The sequence below is a fragment of the Diabrotica undecimpunctata genome, chromosome 10 (genome assembly GCF_040954645.1).
Source record: "Diabrotica undecimpunctata isolate CICGRU chromosome 10, icDiaUnde3, whole genome shotgun sequence".
Classification (NCBI taxonomy): domain Eukaryota; kingdom Metazoa; phylum Arthropoda; class Insecta; order Coleoptera; family Chrysomelidae; genus Diabrotica; species Diabrotica undecimpunctata.
Window position 1 is genome coordinate 53,011,694 of NC_092812.1, and position 23,673 is coordinate 53,035,366.

The 23,673-nt window shown below is 33.7% G+C and overlaps 1 protein-coding gene across 1 annotated transcript in view; it reads left to right on the plus strand.

Moving 5' to 3' along the window:
- Nucleotides 1-23,673, plus strand: part of LOC140451977 (ELAV-like protein 3) — a 119,933-nt gene that overhangs the window by 7,865 nt on the left and 88,395 nt on the right. The gene's annotated exons all lie outside the window — the stretch shown is intronic.

Below are 23,673 nucleotides of genomic sequence, written 5' to 3' on the forward strand. Positions count from 1 at the left end.
CTTCTTCGATTTAGACTGGAGAGCGTGAGACGCTATAATCCTGCTATCATCTTGGGTCTAGTCTCCGCTCCGAACTGAGTCTGGTGGGAGTTTGGTCTCGTTTTTTGGGACGTAGGGACCGGTTTTTTGTTTATTCTTTATTTTTTTTTTGAGGAGGATGTCTAAATCTATTTATGTTCCCGATGCCTGACTCTAGTTAGTATTCTTCTTGCGATTTGAACTTCATGGATTTTTCAAATAGAGAAGGCTATTTAGTTATCTTTTTATTTCTTTAAGCATTTGCTATTATTTCTTGCTTCGGTCTTCTGTGTTTGCATCTGTGGAAAACATCATACCCTATTGATTCTCGCAGGATCTGGCTTGGGTGATTTTTACGCTCAGCGAATATTCTTCCATTATCTCCAGTACTCTTACTTGCTTCAGATATCTGAACAGGAAGCGTTTAGCCTCGGAGCTGAGCACTTTCGCTATTTCTCTCAAACATTTCTTGTGGCCTGCTTGTATCTTCTTTCTGTTTGTTTTACACGTATTTCCCCAACGCTTCTTAAATCAAGAACGAGGTGTAACTGCCAAACTTTTCGTTCCTATAAAATCCTCTAACGAGTACCATTTTTATCGTAGTCACTGCTAGTACCTTTTTACAGCTTGTTGTTGAAACATCATTCCAGCTACCATTATTCAATTCTAAATTATTTATTATGTTTGCACTTGAAATATTAGTTGGTGGCGTTTGTTTGAAATCAATATGGACTGAATATGGGGTGACATATTGGTAGATTTAACTATAGTTGTCTGGTTCATGCAATGTTGCGACTAGTGTGGATAGCTGGTCTGTCCAACACGTAGAGTTATTATTAATTCCGCCGAGTTTTTTTCTTTTAGTCAATAAATTTAACATGCTCGAGTAAAAATGATATTGTTTATTAGCGAAGTGTGATGAGTTTTATCGCCACAAGTTATTATTCCTGTTTTTGATCGGAATTTTTGGTAGTTTTACGTTTTAATTTCAAAATTGTGCCACTTCCAGTCGTGCGAAAATTAGCCAAATAATACTACAATTCTAAAAGTTTCGTGGGAAAGTGGGAATCTTTAATTTTAGGGCAGGTTTACACGAATCTAGTAACTGACGTCAGTCGCACTGGAACGACAGTGCTGGCATGGTAGTGGCATCATGTAAACACTTTTTTGCGCCAGTCCAGAGCTGTCTGCCACCGCTGTCTCGAATAGAGCGCTGGTCTTTTGTAATGCCAGTGGCCCTCGTGCGCGTCCCCTTTAACCCCGCACTAGCAATCGTAGACACGTGTAAACACATCGTTCTAGTGGCTGGCGTACATTTTTGCCAAAGTAACACGACACTGACAATACAACAAACTGCTGACTTCACCAAGTGGGAACTGGCGTGCCAATGAGACTGGCATCGCTTAAACCTGTCTTAAATGTTGCTTAGGAGATAGATAAGATAAGGAAGGAATAACCTCACTTAAATCAGGAACGATTAGAATGAAATATTGTGATTTTTGAAAACATTGAAATGAACGAACCATTTTCTAGTAGCCGAGGAAGCAAAAATTGCTTCGCGAGTGGTTGTAAATATGTTAAAAACACGAATATTTGACTGATTAGGTCCACCGTCCTCAATATATAATCTACCAAAAACCAAGAAGGACGTGTTCAGTTTTGTGAAAAAATAAAAAACAGACTTGATCAGGATCAAATATTTTCCCTCTTTTTCGAAGATAATACAGGACAAAGTTTAGTCCAGAACGAATACAATTTCTCAAGAAATTAAATATGTGGTGTGGTATCATTAAGCCACATGTAGTCGGAACATTTTTTATTAAAGCAAATTTGACTGCACCGAAAAACTTAAATTTACTACAGACTAATGTTATTCTTGCCCTCCAAAATTTGAGAGTAATTTTAATTCTTATTTTATTATTACTATATTCTTTATATTATAGGAAAAGTTATTGTTACGACTGTTTTTAATTAAACTATGCTTTAACGAATAATATCAACGGAAAAAACGATTCAGTGGCCATCTCAATAAGACGACTTAGCTCCAAATGATTGTTTTCTGCGAGAATATGTCGACAATAAAATTTACGGACAATCTTTATGAAATAACTCAAAATCTAAGAGTTCTGACTGAAGATTGCATAAATAATGAGATCGATAACGCCAGTCATGTAGAAAACATGAGACAGTATTTTATGATCGTTTAGGAATTTGTGAGATTGAAAAAGGTTACATTTTTAAGCTATAATTTCTCAATTTAAAGTAAAAAATTTTCGACTTACCATTAGAATTTTGTTTAAATTGCTTAATGCCATTTGTTTGAGCTAGAATGGCGACTAAAAGTTAATACCAAAAGAACTATTTAGTTTTTTTCAATAACAAAATTTTTCCTTGGTTTTATTAAAAATATAATAATTGAAATAATAAAATAATGAAGTAACTAGCAAAATCAAATTTCATCGGGATATATCTTTGTTAATGTTAGCTACTTTGATCTTTCTTTGCCGGATATTGATTGTGCTAAAAAAGATTTCATATAATTTTGATTCTTAGTAATGTTCACCCTTCTTTTTGTAAACTCTGCTTGCGGAGGGGTCATCCCCTTCTTTTTTAAAGGGAGATGTTTGAAGTAACCCTAAATAGAAAGTATTTAATTTATTTGCGTGCATCATCAAGAGAAAGTAGATGGCCAAGCCTCAATTTTGACTGCTATACAATAATATATATATATATATATATATATATATATATATATATATATATATATATATATATATATATATATATATATATATATATATATATATATATATATATATATATATACATATATATAAACCGTATTACACTTAAATACCTAAATACCGAAAATTCCAGCGATTTTGGAAATCATAAACGTGAGTCTGTGACGTTTATGTCACATATACAGTATAAACAGTGTTTACAGACATCATTTACAACTAGAAACTAGAAAATTGATTTTAGCCAACATCTTCAGACAATCCATTTGAAAGTAAATTAATCTAATTAATAAAATCATTTGAAATTAAGTGAAGCCTGAACAGTGTCTAATATAGTATCTCTAATGGTTCAACAAAAGTAAAATCTTAGTAACCCTTTTGATATAACCAAAATATCTGAGATATTTATTGATAATCGTTTTAATATGTTCATGAAAAGCAAGGTATCTAGCAATACTCCAAGGTTTTGATTATCGATTTTGAAGCAACTATAGAATGACCGATGATTTCAAATCTTTCTCCTTCGGAAATCTTCGGCAAGAACGATTTGCAAGTGAAAATCGATTATTTAAACAACTGTACTTGCCCAAACAATGACTCTAGAGGTATTAAGCAGATGACAATCGCTTTTTTGAGGCTTCATAGATATATTAAAACAATTTCAACATTTTATCAAATTTTTTAATCAAAACACTGTTTGAAAAAGGGATGACTTTCTCAAAGCAAGAAATGCCACCCTAGAGTTTTCCTGTAATCTAGCCAAACACTAATATTTATAACTAAGGAATAAGCATTGATTATAAGAATAATACTTTTAAAGGTAATTTATTACTCTCGTACACCTGTTCTAACACTAGCTGTTACTCCACTTTAATAATTCTAATAAAGAAACTCTTAGTCTTCTTCCCATATTTCCTAAATATGTACACAATTCTACAGTGATATCATATGGTCCAACTGCTTTACCCTTCTTTATTAGTCTTATGTAGTCCAATCCTCTGTCTTTTAAATTTTTTTTTGAAGAAATTTCTGGGTTTTCTTAAATTTTAAAGAAAAAATATCGTATTTTTTACCAATAGGATTGCTCTTTTTTATAAATTTGACCGTAGCTCTGAGGATGACTTTGTAAGCCGAAAGCGCTCAGCTAGGGACTCAATATTTTACACACTTCAAAAATACTTTTCTTTTCCATTCAGTAATTTGTCATAAGTGTCTACAAAAAACATATGTCTTTTCAATCCTTCTTTATTTCTTGTAATGCTTGAGCAATTTCGTCGTTTGGTATTTTTGTCACCATGACTGTTACTATCTCCGTCAATTCTACTGGTTTTCTGTTAACTTTTTCGTTTAACAAAATAGTAAAGAATTTTTTCAGTCGTCTTTTGACATCCTCTCTTCTTCCTCTTCTTCTTTAGATTTTTTTCCATTATGAGTTCGCCGTTTTCGTCTTCCACAGCACTCTATTCTCCCAGTCATCTATTCTGAGGTCTCTATCTATCATAGCATTTCCTATGTACGTTTTCCATCTTATAGCAGCTCTTCCTCTCCGTATTCTTCCCGGCTGGTCCCAGTCCAATATTCTTTTCGACCACCTGTACTCTGGCATTGTCATTTAACTTAAACCTGCAAAACATTTATAAAGTCAGAGCACCAAAATGGTTGTTGGGCTGTGTAATATGTACAGTATAATCAGGATATTTTAAAATAAATTTCAATCACTTAAATCATCCAATCCTAATCACATTCCGCAAGAGTTGCTTTATTTACAATCATTACAACTAAATAACTATGTCTAGTAACCTGTAGATTATTTATTTCAATTATGTTTTCTTACTATTTAAGTGTTCCCATGAATGAAGTGCACATTAGTTGTAATTGTAGTTTTTGACAATTTATTTAACTATTCAAAGAGGAGGGTGGAACATTGAAACGAAGATATTAGCCATTGTTTAACCCTGTTAGTTAAATATATACAAAACGTTTTGTTAATATTTATACACAAATTAAGAAGAAAATCTTTTCAAAGTCTGAAGATTTAATACAGTTAAGATTTAAGTCAGTGATAGTGAAAAAGACAGAGTATTAAAACAAAAATGTTGATATGTATTTGTATTATTGTGGGTAAGCGTAATTTTGCAAACAAGATGAATTCCTAGGAAGTCTTAATATATTTAGTTAATGTAATGAGCAAACTTCCCAATACAGAATTTCTCTTTCTTAAATAACACTTTAAAAGGAAACGGTTTCGTTCATGTAGTTTTTTGAGTCATCTAATCAGAAGTTTCATCGAACATTTTACTACAAAAATAATATCAATAATAAAAATAGTGAAAACCCGCTAAGCTGGAACTTTCGCACAGCAATCTTTCTTCTTATAAATATATTCCTAATACTGTACATAAGAATGACAACTACAGTACTATATGGATACTGTGCTTCGCTTATAGACCAACCAGTTGCACATTATGGGCTGTATCTTACACTACCTACCAAATTAAATATAGTAAAATTCCATTATTTGGAAGAGTGATTTCATCGTTTAAACGCCGAATGTTCTTAAATTTAAATGTACTCAGCGGCCCCCGAAAACTACCCGTTTAATTTGCGTTTGTTTTCTCATAAAAAATCATAGAATGTATAATTAGTACATTTATTTGTGCTTCCCTATAGCAGACGTAACCACAAGATGCCGTACAGTGTAGCCGATTCTTGTTCACAAGTAGCAGTTATGGTCATACAAACCTGAATTCTTCGACGCAGCGATTATTACCGACATAAAAATTCCAAAAAAATGAGTTTTTTCAATAGTAAAAATTGAGCACAAAATTGTATTGAAATAAATTTTATTTACATGTTCAGTTTTGTTACATATTTAAGTTTATAAAATAAAAATTGATATGTTACATTTCATTCCCATTCCGTTTCAAAAACTTGGCAACTTGAGAATTTGTAAAGTATCGTAGCGGTAATACCACCGCACCTGCCGAAGCAAGAAACGTTCATTTACATAGGCGGTGCTGGCGGGAGTGCTTCTGTTGCCTTTTGTGATTATATTTTTTGCGGTTGAAGTTTGTGGTGATAATCCTAGTGTTATTGGAGTTTGTCGTTTTATAGTAAATTTTTAATTATATTCTGTGATTATTAAAATATAATGGACGAACAACCGAGTTGTTCCAAAAGAAGACATGACATAAGTGCGTGCCCTCCAAGTAAAAAACCTGGCAGGACCCTGGGCTACCTGGCCTTTCGGCATACGCCCGTTAGTGAAACCTCTGCCCCTACGAGTCCGACACCAAAGTGAAGGTGCCACGGGGCGCGTACCAAAGACGTCCCGTGGGTCCCCCCGTGGGGGTACCCCGTAGGGTTACCACGACACGTCTAGCACACGCAACCCGCGGGGGCTCCACCTTCCCCGTAGTACCTGTGTTGTGAGTACCTTGCCTACCCGTTGCTCCCACACTACGGGCGGGTAGGTTCGGCAGGCGGAGGAATTTCCACCTCACACGTAGACAGGTCGCCGCCGAGGATCTCTCCTCTACCACTCTTGGATCTCCCGGTGGGTACGTGCCGGGACACCTACACCACTCCTGACCGCCGTCAGGAGCGGTATATCCACACCCCTCCTGACCGAGGTCAAGAGAGGTATTTACGGGCCCAGCTCGTTCAACCTCACCAGGCTCTTTTGGAATGGGAGTAGAGTGGTCCCACGAGTAGTCTCGTCTCGGATACTAGGAATGTAGACCGGTGACCGTGTCGCCGAAGCGACCGTGTGCGTTTCTACAAACCCGACACCTCAAGCGACGGCTCTCCACCTCCCTATTCCTACCCATTAGTCGCCTCTTACGACAGGCAGGGCTTTCTGACCCCGGCCGTATTCTTATCTCCGCGAGCCGGACGGAGGGTCCCAAAAGAAGACAGAAATGTTAACGTCAGAAGATAAGGTAGTGATACGATATGAAGGAATTGAATTGCATGATGCAGAAAAATAGCATCAAATATTAGCCAAGCGGTCAATATTTGTAGGAGTTTAACAAAAGTATCATTAGCTGTATTTATCTTGTGGCTAAGAATACATCGGAAAATAAAAAGCAAGTAAAACGTAAAACTAGAGGTAGAAAAAACATTGTTTTGGATGACGAGACAAGACATTTTATTTTCGGAGTAAAATTCCAACACTGAAAAAATTTCTCAAGGGCTCAAAACAATTACTTTTTACCCAAGATATCTCGTAGAGTATTAATCAGAACTATGCGCGAAATAAACTTTCGATATGTAAAAACAGAAAAAGTGTATTATTAGAAAAAAAAAGAAATTATTGTGCGGAGAAGAAAATATTTTAAAGAAATACGCACACTGCGCAGCATTGATTGGAAAACATTTTATTTGGATGAAATCTGGATTAACGAAGGTCATACAGTTGGAAAAGATTGGCAAGATTTAAATGTCAAAGGTAAACGCGAAGCATTTATAGAAGGCTGCTTTACAGGATTAAAAGCTCCATCAGGAAAGGGACGACGTTTAATCATTATCCATATAGGAAGTGATACAGGGTTCCTTAATGATGGTTTGCTTCAATATGAGTCAAGAAAAACAGGAGATTATCATGAAGAAATGACTTCCGAAGTATTTGAGCGCTGGTTTAAGAGAATCTTAACAAAATTAGAACCTGGTCAGGTCACGTCAATAGACGTTTTAGCATAACTTCCGCGACAGCCGGGTAGCATCAATAAGCCTTCTGCAAATTTATTTGTTTTTTTTATAGCTTTTCGTAACAATAAAACACTGAAAACTTTGTTTTCGAGACTTCCACAAAATTTATCATAAAATCTTATCACTTCAGCTGTTTCGGCAGAGTACCTTTCTCAAGTAATCTATTTTTGGTATGCATTTACACAGTATAGTCTTTAACCAAATAGATCACTTGGGAAAGGCACTCTGCCGAAACAGCTGTAGTGATAAGATTTTATAATAAATTTTGTGGAAGTTTCAACTTCCATTGAAAACAAAGTTTTTAGTGTTTTATTGTTATCTAAATAAAATGAATTTCCATCAAGTAACGGTCGAATCCATCAATTATAGCTTTTTGCTTATGACATTCTGTACTTTTAGGGGAATGTATGGAATAAGCCACAAAATATATTCAAATGTTTAATTTACTGACGTTTCGATTTCTATAAAGAGACCGTTTTCAAATATATTAATGATAGATATATTTATTTTTATAGCTTTTTGCTTGTGGAATTTTGTATTTTTAGGGAGAATTTTGAAAATAAGCCACAATATATCTATTTACATGGTTAATTTACTGACGTTTCGATCTCTATTTCAGTGACCGTTTTTAAAGTTAGAAAAAAAAAGAAAATAAATAATATAAGACTATATAAATAATATTATATAAATATATAATAATAAACAAATAAAATAAATGTAACTATCGAATAGAGATATAGAGATCGAAACGTCAGTAAAAACTTGTAAATAAATTTATATTGTGGCCTATTTCGAACAAATAATATTTAAAAAATATAATATAATTAACGTTGGAATAGAGTGTACGCCACTGGATTTTCATACGTCTTTCCCCACTTCTCTGCCTTCAAACGATGAAACCACTTCCAAATAGTGGAATTATAGTATAGAGAAACAACACTCACCAATGTGTCCATACTTGACACTAATCTGCGTATGAAATACACCGAAAATGTCGCGAAATATAACATATCTGGAAGTCCAAATAAGGAAGAGTATCTTAGAGAACATTAAGAAAACAAAATGTATGATGATCTCTAAGAAGGAACAGCAAATTGAAAGAATCAGTGTGAATGGTCAACCAATAGAGTAAAATCATACACCTAGCTTGGTACGAACGTCAATGAACATTGCGACCATTCCCTAGAAATAAAATGTAGGATAGAAAAAGCAAGATCTGCATTCCAAAAAATGGCTAAGCTGTTCAAATGCCATGATTTATTAGTACCCATAAAAATCAGATTACTACGATGTTAGATCTTTCCTATACTGTTGTACGGAGTTGACTCTCACAGACGCTACCTGCAAGAAAATTGAGGCTTTCGAAATTTGGCTTTAACGTCGAATCCTGAAGATATCCTATATCGACCACCTTACTAACCAGGACGTTTCAATTAGAATGCAAAGGGGAAAAGAATTGTTAACCACGATAAAAACAGCCAAAATCGAATACCTCGGTCACATCCTGAGGAACAGAGAAAGATATGGGTATTGCAATTAATTCCTGAATTAATTCCTTCAGAAAAATTTCTCTTTTTTACGGTCACTTTAGGTCTGTAACAATGTCTTCATTCTCGCTTTCACTATTGCTGCTTTGATCACTTTTCTCAATCATTTTTACATTTTTCTTCTTCTTCGTTATTTAGTTTTTGTTTTAAAGTGGAGTTTTAGACATATTTGCTAAGCTTTTTCTTTTTTATAGTTAAAGAAAACGCTTTGGTCTTCTAAATAGGTTTTCCTTTTTATTGCTGCAAGTTTAAATGTGTCTTTTCTTCTTTCTTGTTTTTCTTCTAAAGAACTTTAATAGGTGTACTAGTAAGGATTGTGGAATTTTCTTGTCTCTTACTTTGTCTCTTCTTCTTTTTATTGTCTGAAACTGCAACTGGCGATACGATTTGTAATACTTCTGCAAATGGTGAAGACTGGACAACTTCTGCTTTTGAAGAACTCGGCCCTGCACTAAATTCTAATGAACTTGGCCCCGGTTCATTTGGTTGAAGAAGATTTAAAGTTGATGTTTGTGTTAATGTAGTAGTTTCGTGATTTGTAGATAAGTTTTCTACATTTTCATTGACAGTAGAAGGCAGGAAATCAGATTCTTCGAAAACATCCGGGTTAAATGGATAGATGCTCTTCTTTCAAAACCTTTAAAACCCTTAGCTTTATCTACTGTAGCTACTTTCTGGAATTCTCTGCCGCTTAATTGAACTACGTCGTATATTGTGATCAGTTCTTCTTTATGACTTGTCATGTAGAAATCGCATTCACGAGCATACTGAGCCTTGACTGGCCCAAAAACTGACTTTCTCTTGCTTGGCTTCGACTGCTCTATGAAATGGTCAAAATATTTTTTTTAAATTCTCACTATCCATTAACAAAACCGACAGCTTCTGGAGTGCATCTCTTAATAATGATGGAGCTAATCTCTTTCAAGGAAACAGATAAAATGGAGGGATGTAGTTACCAGTCACTGCAAATGCACATGCCATTGTTATGTTGGAACCTCTTTCGCCCCTACCTATTCTTTATACATGCTTTTGTCCCTTCTTTGCCAATATTTTAGTAGGTTTCGGTAAATGTTTTCTACCCTAAAATTGTAACGATCTGACACTGTTGCTCTTTATTGAAACCTAAGGTCCTATTAATACTAGTGGCTTCAGGTTTTAGAATAGACAGTCCAGGATTTCTTTTTAAAAAACATTGTAGCCAATCTTCTCTAGCAATTTTTTTAGTTTTATTGAATAGATGCTTAATGTTTAGCCTTTCTGCAAGTTCATAGGCTATGCGTCTAACATCTAATGGAGTAAGACCATAAAAACTGGACTGCATCTCCAAAAAATGTTTTACTAATAACTGTTCATTGGGACCAGAAAAAACAGGATTGTATATGCCAAGCTAGGGCCCAGGGATGTTTTCTTCAGTTTGTATCATTCGTCTAAGTAAATAAGTTTTCGGTACTTTAAATCTTCTCCACCAGCTTCTCTGATGCTTGTTGCGTTGCATATTTCTCTAATAGTGGCTTCTGTATTCTCTTGCGACTAATCAGATACATCACGTTTTCTCTTGTAATTCCTCATCTGAAAAACTAATTAATAAAATCATTAAACTTCTAACAACAAAGTCATAAGGACTACTACGGGCTAATGGGACCACTACGGGGTAACAAGGACCGTGGTCCTGTCTGCCCTTATGTCAATGGTCCTCATTACCCCAAATGTAATTAGATCTTCTCAATATTCTAAAAGCTTTTATGCAACATATAATATTTGGGTAAAAAATTTCCGTAAAAAAATTGACCGTAAAAACTCGATTTTATTGCTCATTTGCACAACAACAAACAACAGGCATCTGTCATCGACATAGAGCTAAAGTTGGTTCTTGACAACCTACTAATGTCAAACTGCGCCCGAAATTCAAAACATTTGTATACGTAATAATGGTGGTCCTATTTACCCCGGTGGTCCTCGCTGCCCCGGTCTCTTCTACATTTAATTAATCATGTGCCTGCCTAATTAATAATTTGACAAAGTAAATAAATATAGTAACCTAAGTATGCTATTGATATTACAGCATATTTAACATTTGTGACTATTTTTCAACAGGAATGAAAGCTTTGACTAAATGCAAATGTAAAGCAAATTCTGAAAATATTTGAATCACTGTCGAAGTCAAGCAAAAATACGGTTTTAACTGATAATGTATTTTACATTCATGTAGAAAAATATACAATTAGTGCAAAAATAGAAGAAAATTACACATAATAACAATAACACCCAAAATTTTTCTTAATGAGAAAATGAAAATATGTTACCTTAGAGTGTACTCAAGAATTAGGTCCATACGTCGGTATCTTAATTTTGTTTGTAAATGATGACTGGGTTAATTGAATCGATTTGATTTTCACGCTTCCAACATTCTTATATTAACTTTTCACACTTTCACACAATTTTTCCTAAATTACAGGAGTAGTAGTATTCAATGCCATGTTTCCAAAACTGCATATCCACAAAAAGCACCAACGTTTCTTTGTCATACAAGCAACAAGGTTTCCCATCTCGTACATATGTAATAATATAGAGCTGTAAGTAGAAAGCATATTAACTTTGGTATCAAACCTACCAATGCTTTATCATTCGACATCTTTCTGGATTTTAGTCTTAAAATATGTAAATCCTAACAGCAAAAAGGGAAATAGAGATATAATTGGAATTATATAATAGTTTCCAACAGGTTATATATATATATATATATATATATATATATATATATATATATATATATACATATATATATATATATATATATATATATATATATATATATATATATATATATATATATATATATATATTCAATGATTTTATATACATTTTTTATAAGTTATACATTTTATGTAGAAACTAAGATACCATCATAATATTTTTCCTAGATCTAAGGACATCGAATATTTCGAAAATAAATGATACACCCTGTATATATGCGTATGCTTTGTACATTGTATCAATGTGTCTGCAGCACCCGATATTCTTATTAAATATCTAGAATAAAGCATTGGTCACGTGCATTTATTATAACCCCAAGCTGACATGTCACGCATAGCACATACGCTAATCCGGATGCAAGAGGAAGACTAGAATGCAGATCCGGATTTAGGTGTTTCCTAAAAAGCACATAAAATCTGGAATGTTATTGTACTCGTATTTGAAAAGCTGATTAAAAGTCACTGGTACGCCGGTTTCTAAAAATATTGGTAGTATCCAGGTTGTTACTTTATACGGTTTTATGTCTGACAGTTCTATAAATAGGGCATTGATGTACAAAATTAGTTATCCGTGTCATTTCAGTTTTTTAAACTCTTATGGGAGTCTTCAAAAAAGTGGGATCTTTTTTTATCTTTACGATATTGAAACCGGAAAATGTCAATAGAAACTGATTTTTAAAACAATGATTTAGGCTAAGATTTTTGAATTAAACTACTGCCAAATAAACTTTACACAGGTTAAAAATGTTAATATAAATTTGAATTTAACTATAAAACGTAGTTTATTTTATATTTTAAGGTTTTATGTATTCTGTAAATCTCTTTGGGTCACTTTGCATAGTCAGTATTTTTTTATTTATAATTCTTCTTTAGAACTTTGTAGGTCAGCCGTGTTTTCTATTCTTACGGGCAACCCCTTTTCTACGACTCGTTGAGTATGATAAAGATAGTTTGAATATCAGAATTTATATTCGATTCTAGAGTCGTATTAAACTTTATTTTTTTTTTGTAAATATTTATGTTGAAACGGCCGGCCTAGGAGATTGAACTAGAAATCAAAGTAACGTCGAACTAAATACAAGGGTAACAGATTGAGTAGTAGTTCAAAAAAGAATAATGAAAGACAACAAAGTCTATTTCCTGTTTTGAGCGTGTGACTCATTAAACTGATAAGTCGATAGTCGCTACAATGTCTGGCATTCCTTTTTTTTGGGCATAATTATAAATATGGATTCTAACTAGTTGTCTGGTAATTTACCGCTGCTGTATATCTTGTTAAAGAAGGAGGTGATAATCGCAACGCTCTCATCATCTAATAATTGTAACAATTCTGCCGGTATTTCGTCAGTACCAGAAGCTTTCCTTCGTTTCGCTTGGTCGATGGCCTTCTGAACTTCTGAGATTAGAATGGGTGGTCCAGTATCTCGGTTAGATGTTACTGCTTGGTAGATTCTTTGGTCATCTTTTAATAATTCTATTATGTAATTTTTCCATTCGGTACAGCGCTCTTTAATATCACTTAAAATCCTACTACCAGAGGCTTGTAATATATTTTGCCTGTAAATTCCCCTTTTGCCTGTTAATTCTTTTAGTTTTTTTATGCAAATGGAAGCTGTCATGTCGTTGCTCCAGTTTCTCAATTTCTGAACAGGTAGCATTGGTGTTTAGCTACTTTAATTTTTTTTTGGACTTCTTTATGTATTTAATTGTATTTTTCTCTGTTTATGGATTTGTACTGCCTCCTAACGTCCATTAGATCTAAGATGTCTTGTGTCATCCAGTCATTTTTAACTATTAGTTATCTTAAAAGATTTTCCCGAGATGCAGTGATTATTTTGTTTTCATTTGTTCCCAGCAATCATCTATGTAGTCTAATTTCGTGGAACTTGTTAATTTCTTGAGAAACCTTATTTAGAGTGCCTAGGTCTTGGAGTGCATCTAGTGGTATTTTGGAGGTTTTCCGATTTTTACAAACTCAGATTGTATAAATTCCTCTTCTCGTACCTTTTACCCCTTCATACATCTTTTCCAGTAATACTCTTCCACCATATTTCAACACTACATTCGTTTTTTGTATATGTCATATATATCTATATCCATATAAAATTATCCGTGATATTAGATTAGTTACTGTTTTAAAACTGTCGTTTTAATTATAAATTAATAAACTAGATTACCATGTAAACAAATATGATTACAAAATACCACAGCTACGGTTCTTTTATAAAAAACATTATCAGATGTTTATCAATGTTGTTACAATGTAAATAAATATAAACTTGAATTCCACTACATTATCAAACTTGGTGCCCACCTACGAACATGATAGAATATAAAGTATTTAAGTAACAAGACTTATTGTTTTTAAATAATTATTAATATGACGGAAAATACGGAATAAGTAATAGCCTTGCAATTGCAACAATTTCGTCAATTTGATAAAGAATAAAAAAGCAAGTCTAGTAGTACTGATGTATAAAATATTAACTATTGTCAATGTTTTCTGCAGAAAATAGAAAACTCAGATAATGTAAAAGAAAATTTTGTGAAAATCTAAAAAATAATACAGGAACCGAGGATAGAGAACGAAATAATTAAAGGAGACGTTCCATGTTTTCATTTATTAGTTCTTTATTTTCTTTGTAACATTTTTGTTTAATTCCTTTTATTATTTTACATTAATCTCCTTGTTTGTTGATTTCAGTAATCCAATAGGGTGTTGTCTGTGTAATTTTTATTACTGCATTATCAGTTGTTTGTTCAAGTAAAATACTTCTTGTTTACTTCTTTCAGGTTTTACATTTTGCATTCAAATAATGCAATTGATTATGTTAAATTCTTTTGTTGGTTGCTTCTTTGAGCCTTATTGTGCCTGGCTGTGTACTTATATTATGGTTCGGTTGCCGTCTTGGTCTCTTGATGCCTTTTGGATACGAGTATCATTCTAGTGTACTACTTATTGTCAGTTCTTCTAGCTATATGTCACACAGATTACCATTTTTGTGGGTTATTTGTGTGAATTACATCAATTACTTGGGTTTTTGTATCTCATCCATTTTATTCTTTTGTGATCTATTTTGGTTACTCGCATGTACAGCTATACTGACTTTTAAGAAACTAGGAATTTCGTTATTATTTCTTTCTGTGTTAAAGTTTCGCAGTTATATGTCATGATTGGTAGTATTCTTCTCCTGAAGGTGCATATCTTCCATTGATGTTGGTGACCACATCAACCCATCTTATTCTATTCACCTACCATCTTATTCTAGTCACAAAACTACAGACCCATAAGTATTCTTAGTTACCTATACAAACTCCTGACAAAAACAATAATGAATCGTCTGGAGAAAAAACTTGATTTCTACCATCCAATAGAGCAAGAAAGATTTCGTACCGGATAAGACGAAGAACAGAAGTTACCGATGTAATTTCCCGAATTGCCACACTGAAATAGAACTGGGCCTGGCACGTCGCCCGAATCAGTGATGAAAGGTGGACGAAGAGACTGCTTGAGTGGAGGCCGAGGTTAGACAAAAAAAGTAGAGGAAGACCCCCTACTACTCGTTGGACTGACAATCTCAAGAAAATGTCAATAAATTGGATGAAAAGTGCTTAAGATAGAGCACAATTGACAAAAATGAGGGAGGCCTATGTCCAGCAGTGGACGCAAAGGGCTGGGTGATTGTGATTCTATTCACAACAGCCCGAAATAGATCAGTAGTTCTTTAATTTGCAAGATTCTAAATTAAAATACATAAACAATTGACCGAGATAATTGTAAAATAAACCATAGTTTTGCAGTAATTTATAAATGTTAATAACTTTGTTTTTCAATAATGACATGTAGTATATCTACTTAAAATTATGGCAGTTAATGAGTTATTGAAGTGCGCTAAATCTCAGTTAAATCGACCAAATAGTTTGTAAGTTATTCAATTTGTTTATCCCGAAGAGCAATTATTTAAACAACTGTACTTGCCCTAAACAGTGAGTTTAGAGGTATTTAGCAAATCGCAATCGATTCTTTGAGGCTTACAATCACAAAAGGATCACAATAGGAACAAAGATGGCAATTTCTTTTCTTAAACTCATATTTGCATTGTTTATTGACAATAAGAGGTGAAAATTGAACAAATTATAAACGAAGATCTAAATTTTATGATCCGTTTTATAGATGGCATATACCGGGAAGAAGTAAAATGGTATAACCCGTTAAGGTGATGGTACCCGTAAAATATTCCGTTTTTTAGAATCAAATTTTAAATGGGGGTGCGCTGAATAAATTTGCAATATATAGGTTTCTATGTGCTAGATAGAATATCATAATAAGAACTGTGCTATTTTCACCCCCAGGACAAATCTTAAAATCCAGGAAAACTTAATTAGTTAAATTTTCCCATAAAATAGTTGAGTTTTACCATTATTTCGTAAGAAAGAAAAAAAAAAGAAATATTTAAATTTTATTGATTAATGTATATTATTTATATAAATATATAATAATTATTAATAATTCTTCTTGTAAAGTATAAAAAGATTCGTTTCAAAGTTTATTTTAAAACCATTTATTTAGAGGGTGTAAAAACTTTTTAAAAATAAGTCGTTTCATATCTTAATTAAAAAATAAACAAATTCAAGTATTAATTTATAATTAATATTGTATATTTATATAAATAATATACATTAATTATTAAAATTTAAATATTTCGTACTAAATCATAGTAAAATTCAATAACTTTTTTACGGAAAAATTAATTTATTTATTTTTCCTGGATTTCTGATTTTTCGGGGAGATGAAAGTAGCTCAGTTCTTATTATTTCCTCGAATTACCCCATTAAAAAAATATGCTGTGTGCCAGAGAAAACGAAATATTGCAAATTTTTCTTGCGCATTCAATTTAAAGTTTCACTCTTAAAAAAAAAACGGAGCTCGGTTCTCCTCTCTACTTTAACGTGGCAATATACAAGTACAATTACTACAAAAAAAATACTACCTTGGTTCCTATTGGTCATAGAAGATTTTTTTTAAAGATTGTGTTTTTCACCATCATTTGAGTGAGCCTACTTGTCAGCGCGTGACAAAAAAAAATATCAAAGTTATTATACGCTAAAAAGTCAGCCTTTTTTCAAATGTTTTTTTTTAATATACATATCTTAAAATTGAAGCCTCAAAGAATCTACTAAATACCTCTAGAGCCACTATTTGAGCAAGTACAGTTGTTTAAATAATCGCTCTCAGGGAGACCGGGATAAACAAATTTAATAACTTACAAACTATTTGTTCGATCTATGAGATTTAGCACACTTCAATAACTCATTAATTACCATATTTTCAAGTAGTTATATTACATGCCATTATTCAAAAAACAAAGTAATTAACATTTATAAACAACTGCAAAAATAAGGGTTTTTTGCTATTATCTTTGTCAATTGTTTATCTATATCAATTTTGAAACTCGTAAACTAAAGAACTTTTTAAGATCTACATTTTTTATTTGAACAATTTTTCTCTAAAATGTATAAGAAACGTCTTATAGGCAAATTTTTAAAATTTTTATGCTTGTTTAAAAAAAAATAAAGCAAAATTAGATGTACATCTTCAAGGATTTGTCATCAACTATCGCTCGTATTTTTTTTTTTCACATATATACTGGGGTAATAATTATATTCTATAATTAAAGTAATAAGAAAAATGTTATGAATTTTTTTTAATTCTGTTGGTTTTATTTTTAGTGAAAATTGAGAACCCCGTATATAATTGTGTGATAGCTGGAAATAAACTAAAACAAATGCAGAACTTGTTTTCCCCATTTGACAGATTTTGATAATCTCGGGTGCATATTTAATATACAACAGACGGTCAAAAACGTGCTGTACTGAATTTAAAGGGTTTGGGTGAATGCACTCTGAACCTGACTGAACCCCAGTCGAAAAACGTAGCTACTGTACAAAAAAAGCCAGGGGTTGTCGACATTATTTCCCTTATGATGGTCCCTTTCCTATTCTAATATCAGCTGTTCCCCGCTCTCTATGTTCCACGCTGGTTGCTGCTCTCTCTTCTCTATTCATTTAATGCAACCACTACTGCGGACGTCTGTCTCCCTCCCTCGTTTTAGGTAATTTTTCGATAAACAGAGCGGCACTAGCCTCAAGACGTATCAAGCCCTTTACTGTTTACTATTTTGTATTCCTTTGTACAATATAGCCATAATATAACATAGTTGGAATTGTTTTAGCTTTGGAAATGTTTTTATTTAAATATTGAATTATTTTATTTTTATTTTTATTCTTAGTGAATTTGGACCTGACTATTAAAATACGTAATTAATTCTCCTGTGGAAATTCTTTTACAAAAATAATAAATAAAAATGCATAACGTTGAAAGGCACTCCAAAGTGCTACTCCACATCAGTGAAGGCTTGTTTGATAATCTAAGGAGTTTTGCAAGAAAGCAATTTTATTTATCGTATGGCACTTGACACATTTACATTTAAATTTACATATATTTTGTATAAAACATAATACATGTTTACAAACGAACATCTAACTTATTTATATAGTCTATCGACACTGGAGTCGCCATTAGGAAATCCTCTGACCTGCCATGATAGGATCTTGTGGGACACTGTTCTGTGATATGACAGATGGTTTGTGGTTGTCCGCAGTCACAGAACAGACTGGGGATGGTCGTTTACCCCATTTGTGCATCATGTAATCGCATCTGCCGTTTTGGGTTCTGATTCGGTTCAGCATAGTCCATGTGTTGCGTGGTAAGTCAAAACCTGGTGGTTTTTGTCTGATGCAGGGTAAGCTGCTATTTTGTTGTTCCATCCATTCTTGAGTTCAAGTGGTCGTTAAGTTGAACTCATTTTCCACAGCAGTCTGTGCTGTTTTTATTGGCGGTCGTCTGGAGCGTAGACGGTTACCGTTTGGCAGCATCTATATATCTAGTGAGGGAGTGTATGCATCGTAATTTGGGTGGTGGAATGGGACTAAGTACTGGGAGCCATTGCGTAGGGGTGGATCTGATGACACCAGCAATCATTCTCATTGTATTGTTCCATTGGGCATCTACGTTGTTTATATGTGGGCTGTTAAGCCAGGCTGGAGAGCAGTATTCTGCGGTTGAGAAGACAAGGCCCAGGGCAGTTTATCGCAAGGTGGAAGCCGATGCTCTCCATGTTGTGCCGCAAATCTTCTGGTTGGTGTTTCTGGATTTAAGATTTTTCGCTATTTTTGACAATGTTCCTTGAAAGATAGAGTTCTGTCAAGAGTCACCCCAAGGTACTTTGGTGTTTTATTGTAGGCAAGTGTGGTGTTTTCGAATTGCACGTTGAATGTTCTTCCTGCAAGCTTGTTATTTAGGTGGAAACTGAAAACCTCGGTTTTGTTAGCGTTTGGTTGAAGACTCCATTTACGGAAATACTTTTCCACTTTGTGTAAGTCCGCCGTGAGGATTTCTTCCGTTTCTTCAAATGACTTACACCTTGTTGCAAGGACCCAGTCATCGGCGTAACCAAACTTCCTTGATCGGGTTTGTGGTATATCAGCGATGTACAGGCTAAAGAGAAGAGGAGCTAGGACAGATCCCTGAGGCAATCCATTCTTCAGTTTTCTTGCGGTGCTGATGTCGGTTACCATGACTACTTGAATCGTTCGGTCGGCTAGTATGCTGTTGATTATTGGAGCTGTATATCATGCCTTTTCTTCAGACTGTAGCGTAGGCCGCTGTTAGGTCTATTAATGCGGCTGCAGTTTTAAGTTTTTTCTGGAACCCTGTCTCAATAAATAAGATGGCCTTAAACAAGAAAGTAATATTTATCGAGAACAAATCACATTCCGTAAAAATGAGGAAGACAATCTGGTGGGGACAATAAGAAAGGGTAGTAAATAAGTGGAAATAGCACTTTAAAATTTTTAGTTGTAAAACTTTTACAACGCAAAATCCTTCTGCAAAATTATGGTTACCTTGGCTTTATAAATATTTAGAATAACTTTTAAACTATTGCTGGTAGATAAAATCTTCATATTCGAAATGCCGATATATTCTACACAAATTTGAAATTTGAAAGTTATTCTGGGACGATTAGATAAAAAGTAGAAATTTTTTTTTAATTCCCTCCTAATTTGTCTATAATAATTAAAAAAAGTAGGCGGTATTGTAGACTAGCGCGGAGCTTCATGCTGTGTTTTCTATATTTTTAAAATTTAAATAATATATTTAAAATTAAATAAATCAATATTATTTATTTATTTTTTATATTTTAAACAAATTCAATAAATTATTATGTTCGCTCTTAACGCCATCTGTTAACGTATTAACAAAGCACACGCTGTTTACTTCTGCCAAACCTGTAAAATTCAGACAAAATATTAATAATAAAATATAAATAAATATCATTTGATAGTAAATTTAATTATCATATAAACTAAATAATATCTTTAAAAATAAAATTGTATAATGAAAGAGCTAGGAATACCAAATCAGTTGGTAAATTTAACAAAACTAACCCTTGAACAAGTTGAATGTAGAGTACGAATTCAGGGGGAGTTGTTTGAACCTCTTAAAACAAATAACGGGCTGCGCCAGGAAGACCACCTCTCCTGTATACTGTTCAATCTGGCTTTGGAAGAAATACTAGTAATACGTAGTAAGTCCGGGAGAGATAAGCCACTTTTTTTCTCACACAGATTACTTCAAAAAATTGACTAGTGTATGATACGATTTTTGGAAAAGAATACTTATTATAGTTTATATATTAATTGTGCAAAATAAAAAACATGTAACTTGAGAAATATAAAAGTTATAGAAATTAACATAAATACTTCTTATTGGCCCATCTATACCAATACGTAGGTACAGATAGGCCATTGCTATTGGTAGAGTTGGGCTAATTTGAAACACATAAAATAATGATGTTAACCTATTTCTTTTTGCTAGCAATTTTTCCACACGAATCACAAACATTTTTTATTCAAATTTTGTACAGTTGTCATGGCACCAGTGTTTGCAAATCAAACATTGAACCCAGTCATCTTTTCTGGATGTTTTGCTGTAATCTTCACCAAAACCAATGCACTCATTTTTATGTCATCTAAAACTGGCACATCTGCATTCATATCATCATCAGACGAATCTAACTCATATTTTTTACATTGACGCCTTTTGTTTTGCTGCTTTGGAACTGTCTTCTTTTTTGATTCTTGTTTCTTTATCTTTTCTTGAATTTTGTCTGCAGAATTAAGAATTTCCGCCACTCTTCTTGCTCGGCCCCTTACACTCTTTTTTGCAGCATCAATTTTAGGCACAGGTGATAACGTGTCCAATACTTTTCCAGGTGTTACATTTGAGTCTTCAATATTAGACGTACCAGCTGCAGTTTCTTCATCAACGGCTAGAGTAATGCCTGCATGTGAAGGACCTGGTTGATCTAAAATATTTAGATCTATTTCTGTATTACTTTGTTCTTCTACTACAGCTGAGGAGCTCTCATTTGTGGACAAAAAAGTGTGCTCTGGAATTTTATCGGGATCAAACGGTACAATTCCTGTGGCAACAAATCCAGATGTTTCATTTTTCACCGTTGCTGAGATTTTCCACGCATTTCCTAACAACTCACCAAACTGGTAACGTGTAATTTTTATTGTTGGGTTATTTTTGATATAGTTGTGATATCTCGAGTAAAAATTTGCCTTTAAAGATTTGAAGGTCGGTCCAACGGCTGCAGAAAATGCGTGGTATGACTGGGTAAGCACAACATTATAATTTCGTTGTTTTCGGCGCATTTTAATACTTCCACTGCTGCTGTATGGGACGTATGTCCATCTAATATCAGCAAAACTTTGCCTTGAGACTTTCGAGGAATAAATAGATTTTTTAGCCAATGTAAAAAAATATCTGCATTTACGTAGGCCGATTTTTCGGACATTACAAACATTGCTCCAGGTGGCATTCCATCCGCGTATTCTTCTTTTTTATTTTTTCCTTAAAAAATAGAATACGGAGGTAAAAATACGCCCTCAGCATTGCAGCAGCTTATCACAGAAATCGTTTCTCCTTTCTCTCCTGATGTAATAACAGGGACATTCTTGGACCCTTTAGACGCGAGTACATGTCTAGGCCTGTTATTTAACTGCAAAACTGTCTCGTCTACGTTGAAAATATGCCCCAGCTTATTTATTAGTTGACTTTTGGTTAAAATACTTAGCAGCAGATCGAAGTACTCTTTAACTACCTCCTGGTTTAATCCTTTTGCCCTGTCCAAAGAAACTCCTTCACCTTTTCGCACCGATATGTCTGGATAGCGCAGTAAAAAAGACTGCAATCAGTCAAAACCAGCTTTATTGTTGTTTCTATTGAATTTGTGACTTACATTAAATTTTTCTGCTAACTCAAACGCCACAGTTCGTATATGGTCACGAGTGGGTGCAAAACCATACTTTTGCAATTTCTTAATATGCAGCACTAATTTCATCTCGATCTCATCCCCAAGAGTTGAAGAAGGTTTTTAGATCATTATTTTTCATTCTTCTCTGTATGCTACTTTGAGATATGTCATAAGCTAATGCAGCTCGATTTAGTCCCATGCGATTTTCTCTGATAGCTGCAACCGCATTTTGTAGTGCTTCTTCGCTCCATTCTCCTCTTTTAACAGTATGTAACAAGGGTATTTTAGGTTAGGTTCAGTTGTTTAATCTCAATATAACAGTTGAATGCATAAATAATCAAAAAATCTTACCTTTTGTCAAAACTTACACAACTTGAAAATTCACCGAGGAAAAATTTCACCAACAACATATAATTAAGTAAAAAAATCTCCGTTGTTTATGCATACACGTCGCAATGACCACGTTCACAAGGTCTGTCGTTGACTAAATGTTATAAATCGACGTTGTCGCACTACACAGTAAACAGAGGATCTGCAATATGAGGAATGGCCCGTCTATACCGATGGCCCATCTCTTCCGGACTTACCCATCTCAACCACTGGTTCAGTATATAATCAGTGCAAATTCTGGTCTATGCTGATGATATCAATATAATCTTGATAGTATTAGGGAAGATAATGTTGAGAGAACGGAAAACGCTGTACGAGAGGCGTATGTAGCATTAAAAGAATCAGCTACAAAAATGGGTTTAATAATAAACCACCAACAAAACGAAGTATATGAAAATAAGCACGCAACCACAAATCCTATGACCACTTGTTATAGAAAACGACGTCATCTAAGCAGTGAACGAATTTGTATACGTGGGAATGCTCCTTAACACTGAAAATAATACTACCGCAGAGATAAACCGCAGAATTTGCACGGCTAACAGATGCTATTTTGGGCTCAATCTGTACCTGAAATCCACAAATATATCAAGAAATACAAAAATAAAACTCTACAAAACAATAATACGCCCAGTCCTAACATATGGTTCAGAGACCTGGACTCTAACAAAAAATAATGAAAACATCTTAGGATGTTTCGAAAGAAAAGTACTAATGCGAATCTATGGAGCAGTGAATGACAATGGAGTGTGAAGAAGACGATACAAGATACAACTTCAGACTTTATAGAATATACCAGGAACCTGATATCGTAAAACATATTAAGATAGGACGTCAGAGGTGGATAGGGCATGTAATGCGAATGGAACAAAATGATCCAGCTAGAAAAACGCTCCTTGATAGACCTATTCGTTAGAGAAGAAAAGGAAGACCCAGAACAAGGTTCCTTGATAACATCGATGAAGGCATGAGAAATATGAATACATAGTTGACGGAGAAAGGCGAATGGATAGACACGACTGGAGAGAAATTCTTGAGGAGGCTAGGACCCTCATATATATATATATATATATATATATATATATATATATATATATATATATATATATACATATATATATATATATAT